At 31.2% G+C, this 15,349-nt stretch overlaps 1 protein-coding gene across 5 annotated transcripts in view; it reads right to left on the bottom strand.

The window, feature by feature from the left end:
- LOC111636093 (multidrug resistance protein 1-like) overlaps nt 1-7,039 on the bottom strand; it is a 38,724-nt gene extending 31,685 nt beyond the window's left edge. For 2 of the 5 annotated variants that reach the window (XM_023381266.1, XM_023381271.1), the window contains exon 1: nt 196-1,388. The gene's annotated coding sequence lies outside the window, so the exon portion shown is untranslated. Of the gene's footprint in view, nt 1-195; nt 1,391-5,105; nt 5,407-7,019 lie in introns of those variants that run through there. The other 3 variants (XM_023381270.1, XM_023381267.1, XM_023381272.1) reach the window with 3 other exon arrangements.
- Between the last annotated feature and the right edge of the window lie 8,310 nt (nt 7,040-15,349).

The raw sequence follows: 15,349 nt of genomic DNA, 5'->3' as shown, positions 1-15,349 counted from the left end.
CCAACAACTAAACTGATTGGGTTTATACCCACTCAGTCGCGATTTTGTAAGAACAGAAAAGTTACTTTTTTAAAATAGCTTTTATTGCAGCTCATATTTGATGCTTGTTTTAAAAATGAATACAGTACAGTACATATATATTAATAGAAAAAATAGAAAATATAAGGCGTAAAAAAAAGAATGACTATTACTTACCTTTCAAATTCGTTTGTAGTTTATTTTATTTTCCTGATAAAGTTGCCGTTATTATTTCTTTGTTATAAAGTAGAATAATAAATATCGTTATCTACGATTTTTCAACAGTTTCTCTCTTTAAATATCAACAACAAAATAGATAAAACACTTTATGTGGAAATATGTTATCTCGGGTAATTTTAGCTTGCAAAACTTTTCTAGGAAATTCTTTTTAATTGAATTCAAAATATTTAATTTCGAATGGAAAGAAAATGCCTGACTTCATTCTAACGGCTTAATTTTCTATTAAATTTGAATTGGATTGACGGGATAAAACAATGCAACATCTTGGCGATCTGCCAGGAAGGACTTTCTATGAGAAACTGACCTCCTATTTACGTATTAGACACGCAAATTAATTAACGAAAAACTTGATAAGGCGCGAACGTAAAATTACCAATGTTTAGTGGTTTCATTCATTCAGCAACGGCCAAATGAATGAAACCACTAAACATGATTCGAAAATAAAACAAGGTAAAAAAATTAATTAAATTTTGTGAAATTTGAATAGAATTTTATAATGAATACAGCCTTTTTCGTTTTCGTTTTGCCTTGTGGACATTATGGGAGCGTTTTTCCATGTCCATCGTGATTTGGCCAAGCACACAATGACACTAAGCGGTGAGGGACGGAGACCGACAAATCCGGGACTTACGGCACATGAATAATTCCTGAAGGGGTTGCTCTCCCGGATTTGATTCGTGGTCCCCGAGCGGTAGGCCTAGTCCTTAATCATTTCATTCTCGGTAATATAGTAATATTTCAGACGAAAATTTTGTAAACTTAAATAAATTTTAGCTATATGTTATCAATTGAATTACACATAATAATGAGATACTCTACAATAAAAAGTACAGAAAGGTATTCTTTAATTAAGTCTCATACTATCAGAATGCAAGGCATTCTCGACTTCATTTACAATTAAAGATTGGTCGTTTACTTTGTACAATCAAAATTGCTATCATATTCGGATTTTTTTACCGTTCGTGGAAATAATCTTCCGCGTGATATCTTGGTATTTTTGAAACATATCTACATTAAATGAATTATAAAAAATATTAGCAATGATTGCAGTCACGTATCTAAAAATTATCTTGATTTAACGATACAGTATTTCGACTTTCGAATTCGTCATCCTTTCAATCGTCAAATGAAAAATAACTTTCAAATTCGCTCCGTCCATCCATTGAACATTTTGAAAATAAAAATAGAATTATTATTATTATTATTATTATTATTTTGAAATTATAACGAATTTCATTTATCATCACTAACAATATCTGTGATATATCAAGATTATCATATTTTTCGAAACGTAGGCCTTATTATAAGGCTTACGGAATAGTTTCGAAAAAGTAACTGACAAAGTCATAAAAAACAAATGTCTGGCTGCAAGTAACATATGCCTACCAGTGACTCAATTACCTCTATTATTGATTTTGAGTGGCCGAGCGGATAAAACCAGTGAACACTTGACAGTTGATCGCGTGGACTTTTCCGGGTTTTTTTTTTACATATTTAGGGACCATTTTCCCACAGAAAGTGCTTCCGGGAGGCATCAACTGTGGTTAATCGCCCACATGTTGCCGTATCTCATCAATTTAATCTTAAACTAAATCTAAACCAAACCTTAAACATTCTCTTCCATATTATGCCAATGTCCCCCAAGATTTGCAATAATCAAAATTTCTCGTTCTTCAATATTATTACAATAGACCTTGTTCTCTATTATTATAATAGACCTATGGAACCAAGGACTTTTATATGGTTGGACGTTGTTCGAACAAATGTTACGCGGCGCAAGACTATTTTTAATTATCTGTATGTACTGTAAACTGTAAACATCGCTTCACATAACACGAAACATTTTTACGAACTTTATTTACATTCTTACTCACAGATTAACTTAAAATCATTTTAGGTTCGAAAACCTAAGGATCTATGAAAAATCAGGCAAGGCCATATTGCATTCGGATCCGGATTCCTTAAAGAAATAGAAAATAATTTTACGTAATTACCAGGATTATGTAATAATTTACAGGAAAAATGACTGAATTAAATAAACTAACGATTTCATGTTTTCAAATTTATAAGTAAATAAAAACATGGAATAAATTTTAATTTCTAAATTTATTCTTTGATCTACAGTTTAGTAAAATTTGTTTTAGATCCAACATTCAACGTCGTTATATAGATTAAAGGAACCCTGTCATCCTTTTTTTCACGCGTTTAACAAGAAAATTAATAAAATTATAAGAGTAGTAATCCAAACCGACTGCCGAATGACTAAGTGGCTAAGGTGATAGTCTACCGCTCTACGGGAACCCGTCCCGGACAAACCCCGACAATGGAATGAGCCACCCCATTATTAGTTACGGCCATAATGGGCTTGCTAAAAATAAGGCCTTCTTGGTACTCACAACAGAGTTAAAAAAATAATAATAGTTAATAAGCAGTGGGATGATTGCGCGACAAAATTTTCATGATGCAATGAAGAATTCGATTTAGTTTGGTTTGGCTTAATTCATTACCACAATGTGACACGTGGGCGATCTGTCAAGAAGGTTGACATCCGGGAGGTCTTTTAGAGGAAATTGGTCTCTATTTAGGTGTTACTAACGTGAAAAATCCCGGAAAACGCCATGTGTCCATCCCATTAGTCAAGCACAAATCAGCAACCGACTACCAGTGGTCGGAGGTTTTATCCACTCGGCTACTTGTGAGTCATGAGGAATTCTGATTCGAACCAAAAGCTTACAACTTACACGATTTTTCATGGATAGCCTACTTGTATCGTAGCGTTATTTTTTACTTCATTTTTGAGTGCCGCCGTTCCATAATAAATTNATGTATGTAGCCTACTGTACTTAATCTTTCGGGTTTTTGATTTTTCGGGATTTCAACTTACGGGATTGTGTCTTGTTATAGTTATGTAATTTAACAGTATTACTTTAACAATTTAAAAATAGTTTTTAGGTATTATATTTATTATTATTATTATTATTTTGAAATTATAACGAATTTCATTTATCATCACTAACAATATCTGTGATATATCAAGATTATCATATTTTTCGAAACGTAGGCCTTATTATAAGGCTTACGGAATAGTTTCGAAAAAGTAACTGACAAAGTCATAAAAAACAAATGTCTGGCTGCAAGTAACATATGCCTACCAGTGACTCAATTACCTCTATTATTGATTTTGAGTGGCCGAGCGGATAAAACCAGTGAACACTTGACAGTTGATCGCGTGGACTTTTCCGGGTTTTTTTTTTACATATTTAGGGACCATTTTCCCACAGAAAGTGCTTCCGGGAGGCATCAACTGTGGTTAATCGCCCACATGTTGCCGTATCTCATCAATTTAATCTTAAACTAAATCTAAACCAAACCTTAAACATTCTCTTCCATATTATGCCAATGTCCCCCAAGATTTGCAATAATCAAAATTTCTCGTTCTTCAATATTATTACAATAGACCTTGTTCTCTATTATTATAATAGACCTATGGAACCAAGGACTTTTATATGGTTGGACGTTGTTCGAACAAATGTTACGCGGCGCAAGACTATTTTTAATTATCTGTATGTACTGTAAACTGTAAACATCGCTTCACATAACACGAAACATTTTTACGAACTTTATTTACATTCTTACTCACAGATTAACTTAAAATCATTTTAGGTTCGAAAACCTAAGGATCTATGAAAAATCAGGCAAGGCCATATTGCATTCGGATCCGGATTCCTTAAAGAAATAGAAAATAATTTTACGTAATTACCAGGATTATGTAATAATTTACAGGAAAAATGACTGAATTAAATAAACTAACGATTTCATGTTTTCAAATTTATAAGTAAATAAAAACATGGAATAAATTTTAATTTCTAAATTTATTCTTTGATCTACAGTTTAGTAAAATTTGTTTTAGATCCAACATTCAACGTCGTTATATAGATTAAAGGAACCCTGTCATCCTTTTTTTCACGCGTTTAACAAGAAAATTAATAAAATTATAAGAGTAGTAATCCAAACCGACTGCCGAATGACTAAGTGGCTAAGGTGATAGTCTACCGCTCTACGGGAACCCGTCCCGGACAAACCCCGACAATGGAATGAGCCACCCCATTATTAGTTACGGCCATAATGGGCTTGCTAAAAATAAGGCCTTCTTGGTACTCACAACAGAGTTAAAAAAATAATAATAGTTAATAAGCAGTGGGATGATTGCGCGACAAAATTTTCATGATGCAATGAAGAATTCGATTTAGTTTGGTTTGGCTTAATTCATTACCACAATGTGACACGTGGGCGATCTGTCAAGAAGGTTGACATCCGGGAGGTCTTTTAGAGGAAATTGGTCTCTATTTAGGTGTTACTAACGTGAAAAAACCATGTGTCCATCCCATTAGTCAGGCACAAATCAGCAACCGACTACCAGTGGTCAGAGGTTTTATCCACTCGGCTACTTGTGAGTCATGAGGAATTCTGATTCGAACCAAAGCTTACAACTTACACGATTTTTCATGGATAGCCTACTTGTATCGTAGCGTTATTTTTTACTTCATTTTTGAGTGCCGCCGTTCCATAATAAATTAAAATATGCGATTTATGCGAGAAATCGGTGCTCTGAGACTCATGGCCTTCCTCAATTTCAAAGAAATTTAAAGAGACATATAAGTCTTAAACGTCCAGAACAACTTAATGAGTAGTCAAATCTATTCGCCCATCAGCGGTCCAGTGAATAAAATCAACAAGTTGGGCGCGGGTTTTTCTGCTATTCTTCACGTGTCCAAAATAGGAGTCAGTTTCCCATAGACAAAAATTATAGCAATTGATTAATAAATAGGCTAATTTATTAAACTTACCTTGTTGAAGTAAATTTCCTTTAATGTATAAATCGGACAAATGAAATTTAGTGGAAAAAAACTTGAGAAGGTAATTTTTTTTCTCCTGATTAACTGAATAACTACTGAAATGCTGAATAAGGACAAGACCAATGACAAGAGGAAATGATTATATACTGAAAAATATCAGTTTCTGAAGTTATTTAAAATGTTTCCGGTAAATTCATTTCGAAATTTTAGCAATTGGCTAATTTCCTTTGACGTGAGAAACGTATCTTTACAGCTATTCGTTCTCGTCATACGATTTTAAAAATGTTACTTCAAAAACACACCCTTGTATTTAAAATGAACTAAAATAAAATATAATTTTGTATGATTAAAATAGAAATTTTATGATATGTAAACATTCAGAAAGTATTTCGTTTTGCGTAAATAAATACTTCGATATTCAACTTTTATTTATTTTATTTCAAATAGTTTGGCTGGACTTTGATCGTATAAGGCAATGAGACGTGTGGGTGCAACCGGGGATAGTTTCTATAGAAACTGGCACCAATTCGGGGTTAGACACATGAATAAAACCCGGCAAATTTCACGTGGCAGCCTATTGGAGGTAAGAGTTTCCTCGATACGCTACTGGTAGTCGATGCCGATCACAATCCCGAAAGGATCAAATCCTTTCGGGAATTACGAAATTCGAAAAAAATGAAATTTATTTGAGAAACATATAAACACGTGACAGAACATTTCATATCCCTTTTATACATAAAATATTTAATAACAGTAATAGTCAATATGTATGTAGCCTACTGTACTTAATCTTTCGGGTTTTTGATTTTTCGGGATTTCAACTTACGGGATTGTGTCTTGTTATAGTTATGTAATTTAACAGTATTACTTTAACAATTTAAAAATAGTTTTTAGGTATTATATTTATTATTATTATTATTAAATTGATATACAGTTATTATATTTCAGGTGTTAAAACTTACTTTTGGAGGTGATTTTGTCATATTTCTGTCATAACAATCATATTTTACTCTACACTCGATATTGTTTATAAATTTTTTAATGTAACTATTTATTTGTGCATTTAAAATATCCTTTTAATCTAGTCCTTAAAATATCCTTTATACTATAGGCGAATTAAAACTAATACATGATAGTTGCTGTATTAAACTAATTGAATTATAAGGTTTATGAAAGTATTAATTATAAATCTACGTAAAATTTAGGATATTTAAATTTTGAGATAAGTTTATGTTGCAAGTCTAGTTAAACTTGCATACGCAGGATTACTATGTAGGCTAAATGTGAAACACGTGATAAACGTGTTTCACATTTATCACGTGTTTCACATTTATCACGTGTTTCACATTTATACTTCTTATTCAAATTCAGAGAATTTGAATAAAAAGTAATTTTGAAAGATGTAATTTATTTCACATATGATTAATAATACAATTGGTAACTTATATTGTTAAGTATTAGTTATTTGTGAAATAAATTACGTCTGTCACGCAGTAACTAGTCACAGGAAAATCGAGAATTTCCCGGTGAGACATTTGCTTTGTGGCCTTTGCTTATTTTAATAGAAGCTAAAATTCACTCGAAAAAAATTAAGTATTAAACAAACTACGAGAGCTATCTGTTATATTAAATTTTAAAAATATCTTACTCTAATTTAAACCTTAAGTCGTCGTGATACGGCTTATACGAACAGACGTCAGGCTCACGGCCCACCAGTGGCCAAGTGGATAAAACTACCGAACACTAATCGCGCCTTGCTAATAGGCTGGTTTATGGAGTTTAACACTCTATCATATAAACCTCAGTTTACCCTGTAAAAACCCATGTTTTGCATTGCCTTATCTCATTAATCCAATCCTAGTCCGGGATCCCGTAGCGTAAAAGAGGCAAATTATAGAGACTTACTTTTTTCAATGTTTCTTCTGAAGCGATCTTCCTGGTTTTACATTCTTACCCTATATTTAAATAGCATATATTTAACGACATTCCTTTATATTTTTAATAACTAACTAGTTTTTGTTCCGAGAAATTTTTAAATCGTCTTTTACCTCGATATAACAAGATGAGTTCGTAAAAATGATTATAAATTATTTATGCGGTCAGTCGTAGTTTATCGAGAAAAAAATAACAACGCGTGACAAAAAAAAAGATATTGAATATATCTTACTTTAAAAAGAAATAAAGATATACAATCGAAACTTCGAGCCTGGAATCTCTGGATATAACGTACTGTCCGATGACATCAAGACGATGCAAGTCATATAGAGGCTGTATACATTTGTAAAAGGAAATTAGCCTAAATAAGAAGCGTAGAAAATAAGAAAAAAAAAATCGTTCTACCGGGTCACAAGTGCATACCTAACTATAATGTTTAGTAATGCCATTCAATACTCGCTTATAACTCGGGTCGGCATTTGAACCGCGAGATCCGAATTATATCGGATTTCATGTGTACATTGTATCTAATTTTGTTTACTTTGACTAGACATATTTTTTTTTGAGTCCGTGTCCATCTGACTGTTTCCATATATTTTTTGCACTCCCACGACGTCCGTTAAAAATGACGGACGTGAAATCAGGCTGACATTAGCCTTAAAGTACAATAAATAACAACGTGTGCAAATATCCGTCGATTCCTTAATAACCGCATTTTCCCCCACAGATGTTAAATTAGGGAATTTTTTCATTTTTTGACAGTATTTTGAACTAAACTGATGTAGTCTCTCAGTGATTACAGCAAAATAAAGAAATGAGTCGCATCAAATCGTTTCCAGAACGAAAATAAAAATAAATAAACGAGTGTAACTAAGCGAGATATTGCAGGACTTCATGGACGGTATCTTGGAAAATGGCGCGGACTTTGAGCGCAATTAAAATATTTTTATTTCGAGTATTTTCCATTGTTTTGCTTTTAAATTGCCAATAGCGTAAACCTAAAACTAAATGTGATGAATCTGCATATGGCAGGTTCTACTGTTTTAAGAAAATCGATTAGATCTTATTGTTTATTATTTTATAAATATTTATTGTTATTTAAATACAGACAAACTTCCGAACAACGGTCATTGACGGAAACTTAAAAAATGGCAGTTGTTCAGACGTTATGTTTGTACCGAGAAAATGACTGCCGTTTAGAGGTGGCCGTTGTTGTGAGGTGACCGCTATTGGAGATTCGACAATATATCTATAAAGTTATCAGTTAATTAACAATACTAGAAATTACTGTTTCATTTGATTTAGCTACCAAATAAAACAGTATTTAAGTTTCTATGATTTTCTTGAGTCTTATTATTTTAACATGATCTTCATGTTATCAAAGTAAAATGCTATCGAATATTTACAGTGATTCATATATTATATATATATATATAACCCAATTGGCATTTCAGAGCTTATTTAACTTAAGAGCAAAGTAAATGCATATCAACTCTCAAATCAATTAGGCCTATAGATAAAAACATATTGTGAAATTAGATAAAGTTTTCTAGACTCTGCTCTACAAATAATAACTTTCATTTTTGATGAATTGATGAGCTGACATTGTATGTATCCAGCAGCGAAAATATGTGAAAAATAAATATTTAAAATGAAAAAATAAGAGTTAAGTCATCAGAAACTTCGTTTCGCTGAATGGGAAATGAGTCACGATTTTTATTTTTTGTTTTATAAGCTTTAAACGTGAAGAATAAAACAGTAATAATAATGCTAATGATACGGTAAAATAATTTTGTTACACATTAAAAACAGAAAAAACATAATTACAACGGCTCTAACCTACAACGTGTAGTTCCTGTGCATTATGTCTTATCCATTCGAATCGAAATTACAAGGAAAGGTGAAACTTCCAAAGACTTATAAGCCTAAGCTAAACAGTCAATTTTCAGAGGCACGTTTTTCGGAAACGCTTGAGAAGCGGGTCCTATTATTTAGACAAGGATCAATTTGTGTTTTGGGCTACGTGCTCACCAAGTTTTGTTCGAATCGGAGACCCGAACGTCTGGCCGTCATCTTGTTAGAATTACAGGAAAGTTAAACATACGCAATCAAAAGGAAATAAATAAAATATTGACGAACTTAATTCTAAAATATTTAAAATAATCACGATTCGTTTACTATAAATTATGATTAATTTGAATATATTCTAATGAATCATAATTTATAGTAAATAAATCGTGATTATTTAGAATTAAGTTTCTCAATATTTTGTTTATTTTCTTTTGATTGCGTTATGTTTATATATATATTGGACATTTATTTTTAATAGTATCCGATGACTGATACAAATATTTTAGAATTAAGTCACTCGATGATTACATCCCGTCACTAATCACTAGTACTTAGTGACGAGTTTGAGCCTTACAAACGTGCTGACTACATGGAGTTTTCCAGGTTTTCTTCACGTGTCTAACACATAAATAAAGCTGTTTTCCGGAAGGCCTTCCTTGGCAGATCGCATGTTTTGCGTTGCCTTATCCCATCATCCACTCCCCATATTTCCCACAGAGCTTCTGTTTTGGCGACTGCACCATTTTTTCGGAATGTAACCCCAGTGGTTTACGAGGAATGATACCTGTGTTAATAAATCATGTTTGTTTCGTTAACACGAGTTATAGAATTTTTATACATAGAAAACAAGAATTTAGATAATGCTGTGTTAGCAACCTTGGCATAAATGGAAGTGTAACAAAAGCACTTGAGTATAAAATTGATGAAATAAGTTTATTTTATGATTCTTGTTTTATTACTTTTAAGAGATAAGGAATTCTTTTTTATTCGGTCATCCAAAACAATGGAGATAATTCTGGGAATTTCAAATTGGAAAATGATAAAATTTGAAACTTATTCTCATCAGTTTTTCCAAAAACATTACATTAAAAGACGAATTTCGAATTTCAACTGTCATTTTGTTTAAAAAAATAGAACAAATTTTGTAGGTGTAGCATCAATTATAATTAACACAGTTATTATCAATATAATTTGAAATACTATAAACTCCGACAGGATCGTTCCTTCGCAGGGGAGTTTGTATGTGAAAAGATAGTTTATTTATTAACTCTTTCTGCCCTGTGGCCCTAAGACCGCCTTTCTTTTAGCTTTAACCCCGGCAATTTATATCAGCCAATTTTTAAAAATATTACCTGAATTTAATTACCTGAAAATTCATATTTACTGTACAATATTTTCGAAATAAAGAGAGGAAACCTAAAACATGAGATGCTAAGCAAGCAACATCAATCAATATCAGTGCAATTTCTATTGATATTTGTTTATAAATTGTGATTTAGTACTAGTGGAGTTATGTAGGATCTTAGTACGCTTCAATCATTTCACATTTTAGATTTCCCTTTTTAATGAGATTAGTGAAATACTTCAGATTTCGTTCTTGATTAACTTCCAGATTCAGAATTTTATTGTTGTTAGTAATGTGCTGTTTGTTTTCCAGTGACCGTTGTAAGTTTGGGTAAAGCAAACATCAGCTCAGAGTGCCAAGCTTCGAGAGACGCCACGACCCAGCATATTCTCAGGCGCGTTATCTAGTAAAGCGGCTTTAATACATATGTATAAAAACAATGTAGTAGTCCATTTCAAGTGAAACGAGCTGTCATTGGTTTGCTTATCGGGCAACGCGCCCTTTATTCGAATCGGTTTGTGAGCAAATTTACAATGCTTTTCCAATTTAGTTTTTTTTTTTTTTTAACTCTTTCCACCCTGTGGGCACTGAGGGTCTCTTTTAGCAAGCCCATTATGGGTTCGGTCAGGCCCACAATGGGGCGGCCGGGTGGCGAGGGACGGGGGCCGACGTATCGGATCGGACCACCTCCCCAAAAATTCCTTGGGATTTTTCGACCCGTCCGGATTCCATCCCGGGCCACCTTGACCGCTTGGCCATCTGGCCGCCCGTGTTATATACTAATACATAACAGCTGGGGAAAGTAATAAAGAAAACAAATTCTTTTTCTCGATGATATAATACGGAAAAATAATTGTGTCAAATTTCTGGGTTTTTGTAAAACTCGACGTTTAGAAACCCCAAACCCAAGAACGTCGAAAAGGGGAGAGAAATTCCGTGTGCACGCTGACATCTATTTCGTTCAATCTCAGGATGGGGTAAAGTTTAAGTAACAAAACTTGGCACGATAACTTGTATATAAGGGGCATTGATGCTATTAAATTTTGGTGGTTAAAGGTCGAGGGGTTGGGAGAAAGGTATTACGTGTCATATAATATCTCGAGTAGTGTTGGGCTAAATGAAAGTTTTACTCGTTATTGGCATTTACAAAATTTTAAAACCTCGTCTCTACTCTTAAAATTAATTTTTATATTATTAATTATTACAAAAAAGATGTTATTTTATACAGCTAGCACTACATACCGGTTTAACTTTCGGCTAACATTATAATGCTTTTTTAAATAAAAAATCTCCATTTAAAAAATTGTCATAATTCAACAAAATTATTCCTTTTAATCTTTTATTACTTAAATTTTATATCCTAATATAATTGAAAGTACAGGATTTTCTAATGGTCTCTATCCTTCTGTTCGAGTGCCAAGAAAGTCCTGAGCAAGACCCTTGCCAGTTTTTATTACATCAAAACATTAAACGGCAATACAGTACTCGTGTACTTGTTACAATCATTCTTGCTAGCACACTTAAAGAAACCTCCACACAATTATTAATACTTTTAAATCAAATTGTTTTACTTCGTAATATCTTAACAATAATTCCTCAAATATAATGTAAAAATTCAATAAAACCTCTTCCGTACTTGCCTTTGAAGTATGTCGCCATCTGCCTTCAACTCAAGTTGATTCTGTTCTTATTTACGACATCGGTACTATTTATATCAACCAATGTCGCGTGAGATTAGTGAGATCAACAGAGGGAGGCAATGCTACAGGAATAGTATGCAGATGTTAAATCCCGTCTATCAGTTTGCTATTTTTCCAATTAATCATGTATTTAAAATAATCTTCGTAACTTACTGGAAATTTTTAAATCAAACAGGCCAATGTTTATAATTTTCAAAATTCTTAATAGATTCAAAACAAGAAATAACATAAAAGTAGTTTGTAAAACGCTTTCTTTGAAAGTTAGCAGACAACATTATAGTTTTGAAAAGATTAAATATAAATCGTATGAGTTAGCACCACTTTGGGGTATATTTTCTCATGCTAATTAATCTATGGTAAATTTCTTGCACAGCTTTGGGGCATATTTCTATTGTGTAGAGTTTTTGACAAATTTCTTACACTTATGTTGTATGTTTTTCCTAACTTTTTATCGTTATAATCCAAATTGGTGCCAGAAATTTGCTACAGACTTAGGAAAAATATACCCCAAAGTGTTTGAAAATTCATACTATTAATATAATGACAACATGAATCAGTGTATAAAAACTGCTAAAGTTGATATAATAATATTCTTAACATTTAAAAAAATATATTTTTAAAGAATATACAAGAAACTGACTCTAATTCCAGTACTTTCACACATTATAAGTGAACTCAATCCCCAATAAGATTGGCTAGCATGGTTCAGGAATGCAGAACATGGCTCTGATCCTATCTAACAGTAAAAAGCATTGGGTCATTGGGGTTGGAATCTAAATAAGCTTAGAAATATTTATATTTTACAAAAACCTTTCATTATCCTGGCAAAACCCACAGATGATAAAGGCCTCTTTGTGGCTACAAGGAAAATGATCAAAATTTTAAAAATATACTAACTGTATCTGACAAATTAGAGATTTTGAACAGGTTCCTGACAGCAACAGGATAGTAAGTTTCATTGTATCCGTCTGACTAAATTTTATTGTGTTAGTTAAAAGTTTTTAAGATAGTCTTCACCCCAAAATAATTTAAAAATCAGTAAATTTATATTTTATTCATTAAAAACATAATACATCATCATTCACTAACTTGGAATGTATTCCACATAAAATATGAAAGGAAATATGTAGCATGTTTCATTTGGCACAACTTATTTTTATGATGATATAAATTATTGCATTACAAAGACACAACAACATTACAAACATTTCTTGAGACTAGAAAAAAATTTCCTTTTCACCAACAATTTATACAATAAATGCATTTAATAATGAAAGTAACAAAACAGATATTAAATGAATAAAAAATATATCACAAGTTTTAAAAGAATTATTTTAAAATTAAAGGTTATATTCTTAATTTTACATCAAAAGCATTACTAATTAAAATGCTATAAACAATAACAATTTTATAATAATCATCTTTATCTGTGTAAAGGTTTGACAGAATACAGTACATCTACAGAATCTATGGAATATTTAAGAAATAGATCTAGAGAATTATTGTTTAATGATTTACATTTAAAAGCTGTGGCAGATGATAAAGTTTAAACTTCATAGCAATTGTACAGTAATAAACTATGACTTTTTAGGTTCTTTAAAAAATTTTTAAATGACAAATCCATATTTAATTTGTCTAAATACATAATACTTTAAATTTAGCATAAAATGTAGCTCTAAATATAACTAACAAAAACATTTCTACAAAAAATAGTTGATAAATTATTTAAAAACAATACATTACAAAAATTGCAGATTATTTTAAAATGCAATGTAATTCATACAAATTAAAATTTATACATACTTCATAAATAAGAACATAAAAACAAATAGCAATTTTTGATTGATTAATGTTTTATTATTAGCTCACAATACAGGACAGAATGAGAATTATTTTTTTAACTTAGTATTTGTTTCTAATGTTTTATTTATTATGAATAATAATAAGTATATACAAACACTTTTCAGTTTTCAATACTTATAACTGAAAACTAATATTAAAAATTAAAAACAGAAATCCAAACAATAATTTTCAAGCCAATACGAAGCAAGGCCAGATTTCTAAATAGGCACAGGAGGCCAGAGTCTACAGTGGCAGATTCTGAGGGCATTGTATAAGAATTTCACAAATAAAAAAAAACTAATATATAATTAAATAATTCCATTAATTTATGATGTAATTTTTAATTAAACAGAAATGTACCATGTACTTTAACAATACCATTTAGTAAAATGTCTCATTTTCATACTGTACAACAATTCACAAAGAGAAAAAAAAATGTCTAAACTTTCAATAAACAGAATATATTATTACTTCATTTATTTTTATTATTAAATTTAATACAGAAATATAGAAATAAGCAAAGCATAAAGCTTTCAAAACTAATTAAATTTCTAATATTAATTAAGTAATTTATATAAACATCTAAAAGCCGGATATTTTGTAATAAGCTAAACAATTACCAGATTTTCGAGCTACTTTACTGCTGCTATTAATAATTGAATACTACATAATTTAATTACTAATAGTAGTGGTAAAGTAGCCCAAAAATCCAACAATTGTTTGGATTATCTATGTCAAAGATTGAAATTGGATGTAACAACTCAGGCAAAAACAGTAGGAAAAATTAGAATGGCTGATATTATTACTAAAATATTGCTATTTGTTTTTATGAAACCTTTCTTCACTTATCAATACAAAATCTTATGTATTTGTAATAATACATTTTAACCAATATAGCAAAAATACAAGGAGGTGTATGAAAGTTTTCTCTCTTCCTCTAAAGGAGGTATAGAGAAAATATAACTCAGTAATAAAATCATTTTCATTAGTATTAGTATTTGGGATCGTCTCCTATTTTTCCAATTTTTGCTACTGTACAGCAATTTTTTCCATATTTATGAAGTTAAAAAAATATTTATAAGAAATGCATTTTCATCATTTAAAGACTTTAATCAAATAAACTGGCACACATATATATGTAAACAGCTGTCAAATTTCAGAAATTAGTAATCATTTGAAAGTATGGAGCTGAGTTAAGATATGACTTGTCAATACTGTTTTTGTATGACAGCATATTAACTTATTACAGATTTGATAAGCAGTTTGACATACTTTACACAGTTTTCCACCTTTTAATACTGAGAAAATAACAACATAATGATAAATAGTAACAAAATATTCTTGTCATTTTTTATACTTAAATTAATAATACTGCTTTCATACTCTAAATAACATTCAGGATGTGCATAAAGTCTGGAACCAATTGGAAATTTTTTCTCATAACAGATTCAGTGATAGTGCAAAGTAAGAAAGGCTGAATGAAGATAACTCTCCTTTGTGGCTGAGAAGGACTTATACAAAGGCAGCCAAATTCGCCAAACCACTGATAACACATGGCATGA

This window comes from Centruroides sculpturatus, unplaced genomic scaffold, assembly GCF_000671375.1.
Source record: "Centruroides sculpturatus isolate CEXI.00-Female unplaced genomic scaffold, Cexi_2.0 scaffold1029, whole genome shotgun sequence".
NCBI classification, from domain to species: Eukaryota; Metazoa; Arthropoda; class Arachnida; order Scorpiones; family Buthidae; genus Centruroides; species Centruroides sculpturatus.
This window is presented reverse-complemented; position numbering and strand designations above follow the sequence as displayed.